The 9921-nt window shown below is 25.9% G+C and overlaps 1 protein-coding gene across 2 annotated transcripts in view; it reads right to left on the bottom strand.

The window, feature by feature from the left end:
* Positions 1 to 9921, bottom strand: part of LOC107440390 (heparan sulfate glucosamine 3-O-sulfotransferase 1) — a 137763-nt gene that overhangs the window by 69686 nt on the left and 58156 nt on the right. The window contains exon 1 of one of the 2 annotated variants that reach the window (XM_071180019.1): positions 3244 to 3422. The exons of the other annotated variant lie outside the window; for it this stretch is intronic. The gene's annotated coding sequence lies outside the window, so the exon portion shown is untranslated. Of the gene's footprint in view, positions 1 to 3243; positions 3423 to 9921 lie in introns of those variants that run through there. 2 annotated transcript variants of the gene reach the window in all.

Raw genomic sequence — 9921 nt, 5'->3', positions numbered from 1 at the left:
TATATATTAATTCTAAATGTTTGAATTACAGAAAATGAATCATGAAATTTTTTTATATCTAGATCCTACTTACTGTACAATAGTTCATTAAACAATTCAAGTTTAATTTCACAAGTTAAGTTAACAATACAACTGCACTCTCAGAAAACAAATCTCCCTTTTGACGATTCAGCATTCCTTGAGCAGTATTTTTGAGATTAATTTTGTCACAAAATCACTTCATTTGTGACAAAACGCGAACTCTCAAATCTATGACGAAAATGTTTCCTCAACTCAAAACATCATCATAGTGCAATCAAAAATAAACTGACAGAACTGTATGGTGGTCAATGCGTTAGCCTCAAACCTTTAGGATTTGGAATTCAAATTCAGTCTCTGGCATGCATTTAATTTCTATACATTTTATTGTGTTGTGCCAACTGCAAGTGATTGCAACAACTACAACTACAACAAGCCCAAGTTATAGTGATTATTGGAAAAGATATATAAGGCACTACCAGATTGAATGATGAAATATTTCTTTAATTTTAACGAAATTCGTTTCCAAGTAGAAGTGATAATATGCAATTAAATTAATTAAATGCAATTTAAATTAAAGTATAACTTAAATTTATGTCATTGTATCTTTAAACATCAATAAATTTTCTCTTAAAAAGCTTTTAAAAATGAATTTTTTTCTGCATTAATATATTACATTATTTTTATTCACAATAAATTTTACAAAATTGATAAATTTTTTTAACAACTTATAATAAGTAAAAGCTTTGATAGAAGAAATAATAAAAAGGAATTTTTATCTTAAAAAGCTAAAAAAATATATATATTTAACCATTTCAAAGAAATACTATCTGCAAATATTTATCATTTCATGAATAACGTATTTGTAAATAGACTTATACGTTTGCAGCCAACAGTATGGCTGTTTCTAACTCAAATATAAAACGCAAATGCGTTTTGGAATGAATAAATTCCGAAGTATAAAGCTCATTTTCAGTCTAGTTTATAAAGAAGATTCTATAAATATATAAATAAATAAAATAACTAAAATTGAGAAACTTTTCCTAATATGATATACTTTGAATGAAGTGAAATTGTAAAGAAATAAAAAACTCCCGACACAATAAATTGTATTTCAAATATTGTATTTTCATGACATATTAAGCATTGATATTTTACAAAATTTTAAACATAAAAAAGAATCAATCGGATCACGAAAATCGTGAAGTTTTTTATTCTTTAAGAACAATGCAATTGATTATCTTCAAAAGTGAAGAGAAACTAAGTTTCGTTTTATTCCCAAGTGATGATTCTTTGATATCTTCAAATAAAAACTTTGATATGAAAAATGATATCTTTAAATAAAAACTCTTTCCTCCTTGATCGTATTTTTATGTTTTCTTTCGAGTTTTGAAGTGATATCTCGTATCTGAAAACATATTAAATATATTTGCATGGAATTTTGAATTTAATTCGATATGTTTTAGTTTTTGATTTTACTTTGTTTTTATTAAATTATTTATTCATATTTAAATTATATTATATCGTTTTTTTATGTAACAAAAAAAGATACTGGCACCATTACAGCTGTCTCAGAAAATTTTCACCAAGTGTGCTTCTCACTCTCTTAGCTCAAAAACCATTTGCCAAATCAGTATGAAATTTCCCACATTTCTAGTAAAATGTTCATCAAACATTCGTATAGCAAAATGTTATCAATGCTGCAATTACGTTTTTAGTCATTTTACGCCAAAATTAAATATATGTCTATATTTTTTTTGCAGATACGCACTTATGTTTTTAAATGCGTAACGCATCGTACTGTGGAAAATGAAATTTGTTTTGGAATTATTTAAATAGTTTATATTGATGGTTTTTTGGACATTTCGGGGTAAAGGAAAAACCAATAGTAGCAAAATTAGACTCTTTTGTAGACAAGTACTATCATGACTGCAGATAAAAAATTTGTCGGCTTTTAAACTTCGAATTCTTCGAGTTGCGGTAATTTTGAAACTTTGCTAAAAAACAAAAAAAAAAAAAAAAAAAAAAAAAAAAAATCCAAATTTGTTTCGTGTGGAGATCTGCAGTTTTACTTAGAAATTTCTTAAAAAGTAATTTAGTTCTGAAATTTTTTTAATTTTATTAAACACTAGTAACAATAAAACATTTAAAAAAGTTTTAGTATTAAACCTTAATATTTTTCAGTTGCATGAAAAAATAGAAGCATGATATTTTTTCAAATCTTTGGAAATTATTTATGAAAAATTAAGAAAATATATAGATTATAAAATTATTTATAGAAAATATAACGAAAAAGAAATTCAGTTTGAGAAAAGTTTTTAATTTTATTAAAAACTAGTAACAGTAAAAAAAATAATATGTTTTAGGATTAAATCTATATATATTCAAATACATCAAAAACTAGAAGCATGATATTTTTTTAAGTCTTTAAAAATTATTTATGGAAAATTAAGAAAATGTTTAGATTATAAAATTATTTATAGAAAATTTAAGGAAAACGTAATTCAATTTGAGAAAAGCTTTTAATCTTATTAAAAACTGGTAAAAAGGAAAAAAAATTAAAATATTTTATTTTTAAACCTATACATATTCAGTTACACCCAAAATTAAAAGCATGATATTTTTTTCAAATCTTTAAAAATTATTTATAGAAAATTAAGTAAATATATAGATTATAAAAGTATTTAATGGAAAATTTAAGGAAAAAGTAATTCAATTGGGGAAAAGTTTTTAATTTTATTAAACACTAATAACAAAATGTTTTAGGATTAAACTTTAATATTTTCAGTTATATCGAAAATTAGAAGCATAATATTTTCTAAAATCTTTGACAATTATTTATAGAAAGTTTAAAGTAAAAGTAATTTAATTTGAGAAAAGTTTTAAATTTTATTAAACACTAGGTAACAATAAATTTTTTTTTCTTAGGATTGAACCTTAATATTTTCAGTTACATCAAAAATCAGAAGCATCATATTTTTTCAAATCTGTAAAAATATTTTATTGAAATCTGGTATTAAATTCCTCTTAAATTTTTTGTAAAGTACAGCAGTATAAAAATAATTTACAGCAACGCCTACATTAAAAAAATAATAAATAATGATGCGCTATGGACAAAAGTGCATATACAAGCGTGGGAAAAATGCAATATTTTTAGCTTATCACAAATGTATATACAGTTAACAAAATCAAAATAAATAACTTTAACGTTAATAAAATCATTACCTTTTAATATCAAGTAGATATTTCGGTAACTTCCTCAATAATATACTTTTGGTAATACTAAATCTGAAACCTTTTTACACTCAAATGATTAATAAAATTGAAAGATCGTGTACAGGTTTTTTATGGAGACATCTTAAGTTTAAAAATAACACGAAGAGTTTCTCAGCTACTGTCCACTCTTTAAGCGATAATTTCCGATAAGCTCTTGATGGATAGAAAATCGCCAAACTAACATCTCTCACGCCGTTTTGGCTACAGGTTAGCCGACAATAATAGATGTATTGTATGTATTATCTTAAGTGTGCCGGATATCAAAAGAACATTGTGTATCAATAACTTAAAGAGCTATCAAACACTGAATTAATATGTTTATTTGTTTCTCTACATGTGTTTTTGTACGAATTGTCTATTTTCTAAAATATTTTTGTTTTTTGTTCTTTTGAATAGGTTTTGAAATAAATATCTTGGTACGCATTTTTTTACTAGAAAGCTTATTTGTTTTTAATACACATTTTAAACTATGAATAAGAGAGAGATAATAATAAGCTTTTCATTAGAAACAATATTTTTTTAGTAAACAATTGGCATTATTTTTGAATTCTTCTTAAATAAAAAAATTATCTTAAAATGAAACGATAACTAATTATCTAATTACTAGTTATCGACACTTGATATGATATGTAATTAAATATCAGTTAAGGAATTACAATTATTAAAATATTCCAAAAAAACAAAATTAATTTAATTCCTTCAAATAAACATTCTTTTTATCTAACACTTTTAAGAAAATGAGTAAAATTTGCACTTAATATCAAAAGTATTCTTAAAAGTATTAAAACTGTAAAGTATGCATATGCATTGATAATAGCACTATTATGTCAATTATGCATAAAGATTTTTGGAGCAGAATGTTTGTATATTTTGGAAAAATTCCAACCGCAGCTTTTGCACTTTTAGAATAGCTCGGAGTGATATTTTTTATTTTACTATACGATTATAATGATCATATAACGATGGGTGTAAGATTATACACGGAGAAAAAAAAATATGTTAAAAAAGCTCACTGTATGGTAATGATATCTGATAAAAAAACAACATAATTCTGGTTCATGGAAGCAAAGTATAAATTATTTAACTTATTCATTTGATAATTTTGCATTTCATATAATAACGACTTACCATAAATTCTGGTTTATATAATTATAGTTCTTATTACCACACATTTAGTAAAAAATACAAAACTGAAAAAGAAATTTATAAAATGGTTTTCATGAAATGAATTTAATGTGATTCTCTAAGGTGTCATGACAAAATTACCAAATTATACCACCTATACCAACATACATTTGCCAACCTATTCATACATTTGCCATTTTGCTAAATTTTACTACTTCATTTATCAAATTTTAAAACAATATTTTATTGTTAATTTTCAAAAATCATTACCAAAGCGAAAAGGTAAAAACTGCAGAGCTTTTTTGGTGTTTCCATAGAGCTATAAAAAAGGTAAATTTGAAACATATTTTGGTAGTTTGGACCATACTTTTTTCTCAGAGCATTTTTTGTTCAAAAGTTTTAGAAAAATAAGTTTCACTCTGCTCTCATTACAAATAAAGTATTTTTAATGCAGCACAAATCATTGAGAAATAATTCAAAAATCATTTAAACATAATTCAGCTTAACAAAAAAAAACACACCGAATTTCCATTTCTGCATCGATTTTTTATTGTTTGAGAAAATTTGGAGGTGTAAGTTTGGATAAATGTCTTGTTTGGAAAAAGGTAGAAGGGAATTGGCATCAATTTCCTTAAGATGTTAATTTTGGAGAAGTTAGAAATACCTTTTTTTGCTCTGAAATTAAAAGAAAACTTTAAAGCTGTAAAGCTTTAAAGCTGTAAAGCTAATAAAAAAAAACATGCTTGAGCAGCAATTGCATGCCTAAAAAGTGAGAAACTATTTTTATTCTGTGATATTCTGTCAAGGCGCAAATGGCAGTAGTTACTTCAAAAAATTAAATACCATGAAAATCTGGCTGCTTTCAAATAATATAAACATAAAATTATGAAGAGAGTCTTTTTTTAGCAGGAAATATAAATGTGCTTACATAAAAAAGACTTTGGAAGAAATAGAGACTGGTTAATTATAGTTAGAATAAACCAGAATTAAAGCATTTATTACATAAAAGCAGTTACGAATCTAAAAAAAAGTATGGTAAAAAAAACAGAATATGGTAAAATGTACCTAGTTTTCTGGCTCTAGGGGAACATCAAAAAGCTTGGTAATTTTTACCGAAGAGGTTTGGTAACGATTTTGATAAAATTAACAAAAATGTGGTTTCATAATATGTGGTAGCATGGTATTAAAACCATTTATTCGGTCAAATTTACTTTTCCAGCATTTTTTTTACTAAATATTTAGTAATAAGAACTATAATTTCAAAAACCAAACTTTCTAGTAAACCGTTACCATATGAACGGAAAAATTATCGAATGATTGGTTTAAATACCATATTTTTTTCAATCCTTTTAATTTCTGGTTTATTTCGCTTTTTCGCTCTGACTTTATTAAAGAGATGAAACGCGAAAAGAAAAATGCACACAGTAATTAAACTTAACAACTGAAAATCCTAATACTAGATCAGAAGGTTATAAGCTGTTCATTTTCATCAGAATTCTACCCAACTTTCAGTTTTAAGTGTAGATAAAAAGATTCCCTTTAAAAAAACAATCACGCATTTCAGATCTTTTTAAGAATATTTCTCGCTACCAAGTATTAAAGCGCCTCACTTGAAATAAGTAATAAACCCTTCAAATACATTTTCCTTTTAATAAAATGATCCTAAGCTGAATACTCTCTGTTGAAAATTTTATGAGTTTTCCAATGAAACAATCAAATATTTTGGCGCTGTTCTGTTTGGCGCTCTAAAGGAGCCATTGATGAGTGCTGCAATATCAATAACTTTCCTGAGCGCTATAGGAAGAATTGGATAAGAGAGATGCTTCTGTTATGTTTTATGCTGTAAACATTGATAAAACTTGAATGGGTGCTGATGTAGGGACAGTGGAATTGGCTTATTTTTGAAAAGAAATTCCGTTGTGAAGTTGCTTAAGTAGCTCTTGGCGTCTTGTGCGGGGATGAGAAAAAGATGGAAGTAAACAGTTCTCTTCAGAATGGTCGGAATCGCATTGTTTATGATGCTCTTATGTCTAAAATTTATTCGAAGAAGTTTATCTTTAAAACTTTTTTTTATGAATAGTGCTTAAAAAATCCAAAATTCTATTTACATCTAAAACTAAAAGCAGTATTTCGGTTTAAATCTATTTCAAATATAAAAACAGTCACTTTATAATTTTCCAGATGTAAGAAATGTATGTAACTGGTATTTTTCCATTAGTCGAATAGGCTGAGAGTCAATTAAAATATTTTTGTTTTCGGGTAATGGCCATTTTGTTATGTGTTAAAAAAAAGTTGAATTTATTTGCGCTGGGCTAACGGAAAATTATTTTACCAAATTATTTTACGTCTGTGCTATAATCTTATTGTATTTTTCACCTTTGATTTCATAGTATCAACTCGGTAGGTTTAACACTTTTTGTCGCGGTTTTTAAGACTTTATTTATATTTAATAAAACCATATCACTTAATGACTAGAAGAATGTTTAAAATTTTATTTTTGCTGCGTTTATTTCCGAAAGATCTAAAGAGGATTTCAGTAAATATCATTTCAAGATGATGCCCAATATTTAGTTTTTAAAACTGAAAAAAAAAACATAACAGGTTCTGGAAAATTTATTTTGACGTTTTGAAATGTATCTAACTAAATAGTATCCTAATAGTTTTTTCAATTGGTGCATGTTCTTTTTACATTTAATAATCAGTACATTTTATTACACTATTAGTAAGACAGATGTTGATGTTTAGCTAATCATGAAATAGCTATTTATAGTTTATTTTTTTAATAGTTTTAATAAATTTATTTTAACATCTTATTTAAGTCTGTAGCAAAAAATGTAAATTAAAAAGAAAACGTTTTCTAACTAAATTTCTAATTAAAACTAAGCAGTATACTTTTATTGCTGTATGAGACTTTCAATAATTATAACGTTAAGGAATATTTAAAGACATTCACAAAAAAGTTTGATAATTAGACTGCTTTGTACTATGTGATAGAATAAAAAGGTTTTAGTTTTCACACGCGATAAAGTACGTACATTGGCCCAAAACTTTCTTACTGTCTTACATGATAAGTAATTATATTTTTCCTAACACGCAAGAATTAGTTATTTAAAAGGTGAACACCAAGCTGTAAAGTAATTAAATCAAGCAACGCATAAAAAAGTGTAATATATTTTAAGGCAGGAGTTTCCAACTTTATTTATTTGGGAACCTAGGATTTTTTGGTTAATTAACCTAGGAAATTTTGGTTAATTTTTATATAAATCATATTACATTAATGCAAAGGTGTCAGACAGTCGAAAAACAATTTGAAAAATAATATTTTGATCTTTTTTGTCTCCAAAATCTTATGAAGTAAGTAAAAAATATTGTTTAATTCTAAAAAAATCTGTATGGTCTAGAGTAGACATTAAACAGGAAGAATAAAAAGCTTTAGTGGCTGAGAGTAAACATTAGACTGGAACAGTAATAAAGTTTTGGTGGCTGAGAGTAGACATTAGACTGGAACAGTAAAAAAGCTTTGGTGGCTGAGAGTAGACATTAGAGTTGAACAGTAAAAAAAGCTTTGGTGGCTGAGAGTCGACATTAGTCTTGAACAGTAATAAAGTTTTGGTGGCTGAGAGTAGACATTAGACAGGAACAGTAAAAAACTTTGGTGGCTGAGAGTAGGCAAGGAGGCAACACTGTTTATTAAATATTAATTGTTACATAAAATAGATTAAACGAATGAGTTTTAAAAATAAGATAAACCGATAGGGAAACAAACGGTTAAGTTATCAATGAAATATACCTATGTAAATAATAATAGGATTCCTTTATAGAAAGGAGATTGGTAAAATAAATAATGATAGGAAAAAAAGGTAAAACTTCAAACTTTTGTAACAGTTCTACTATGAAAAGAAACCTCGCAAAGTTATGAAATAATTTTTTAATACATGTAAAATGAAAAAGTGTGAAACGCTTGCGAAATTAAATACAAAAAGCAGAAATTACATGAACAAGAACTCAAAACAAAGTTAATTTTTGTCTCAGTGAGGCATTATATTGGTGGAACCTTACACTTTAGAAGCATAAAAGCGACTAACGATTCGCTCGTCTCCACTAGATAGTGTTCGATAAAAATAATTACGTTACAAATCTATAATAATTTCGTTAAAAATACGTGTGAAGATTATATATAAAATTACAAAATCAGACACAAAAATGAACTCTTCAGTAATAAGCATGCATGATTTTCAATGGATTTGGATTATGACTCTCAAAATATGGGGAAGGCATTTTATCATAAGAAAATTATCACGAGAAACGTGGCATTAGAACCATTTATTCGGTTAAATTTACTTTTAAGGTCTGTATTTTTACTAAATCTGTGGTAATAAGAACTGTAAGAAAACTAGAATTTCTGGTAAATCGTTACCATATAAATATACCATACATAGCAAAATTACGAAATGAGTGGTACCGTATATGTATTTTTTTATTAACCAAATTTTTTTCAGTCAGAAATCGCACTACTGCACAGTATGGTAGTTTTATCAGATTTTTTTATCCTTACAATAGATAAAAACCTAACCAACATTTATAGATTTTGATAAAATGATCAAATTTTTTGAAATAATGGAGAAATATGCTCGAGCAAAATAGTTTTAAAGGTTTATTTAGTTTCCATTTTTCAATTAATAAAAAATAAAATTATTATAAATATTTATTTATTTTTCATTTTTCAATTTATAAAAAATAAAATTATTATAAATGCATTTTTGCTTTTTATTTTTCAATTTATAAAAAACGAAATTATTATATGTTTATGATTAATTATGAAACAAAAACTGAATATGTTACAAAATCGGTTTAATACTTCCCTAGAAATAAAATTATTTAGGAGAACCAGCTTTTTTCTTACACTGTAAGAAATTACAGTAAAAAATATCGGCACTCAAGGTGCCGGTTCTATTTACCGTAGAACTATTTTTACCTGAACATGTTACGTAACATTAAACCGATATACCTTAATTTTTACAGTACTAATTACAGTAAAATCACTGAGTAACTCTAAGTAAATAAATATTACCGTAACAGTTATGGTAAAATATTTAATAGTGTACTGTAAAAAAGAATTTCACGGTATCCAAAGTGCCAGTACTTTATACCGTAATTTGATCAGATATATTTTTACAATGTAATTGCTTGTGTATCGAAACTGTACATTTTTTAAAATCTAACAATTTAAAATAATTTTGATCCCTATGAAATCAAATAACAAAAATTAATTACCTATATTTTTTGCACATTTTTGGATAGTTGAACTAGTTTTATATATGAGGCAAAATAATCAGTTTTTGTAATTAGTGCCAGAGATATGATAGAAAAAGCAAAAAGTAAAAATTGCATTAAAACACCCAAAATTTAGATAGCGTTTCTGACTAAACTGTCTTTTTTTATTCTTTGGCTTAACTTTTTTTCCTAAACTAAATTGGGACTACATTTTTAAGGAGGCAGATT

This window comes from Parasteatoda tepidariorum, chromosome 4 (genome assembly GCF_043381705.1).
Source record: "Parasteatoda tepidariorum isolate YZ-2023 chromosome 4, CAS_Ptep_4.0, whole genome shotgun sequence".
Classification (NCBI taxonomy): Eukaryota; Metazoa; Arthropoda; class Arachnida; order Araneae; family Theridiidae; genus Parasteatoda; species Parasteatoda tepidariorum.
This window is presented reverse-complemented; position numbering and strand designations above follow the sequence as displayed.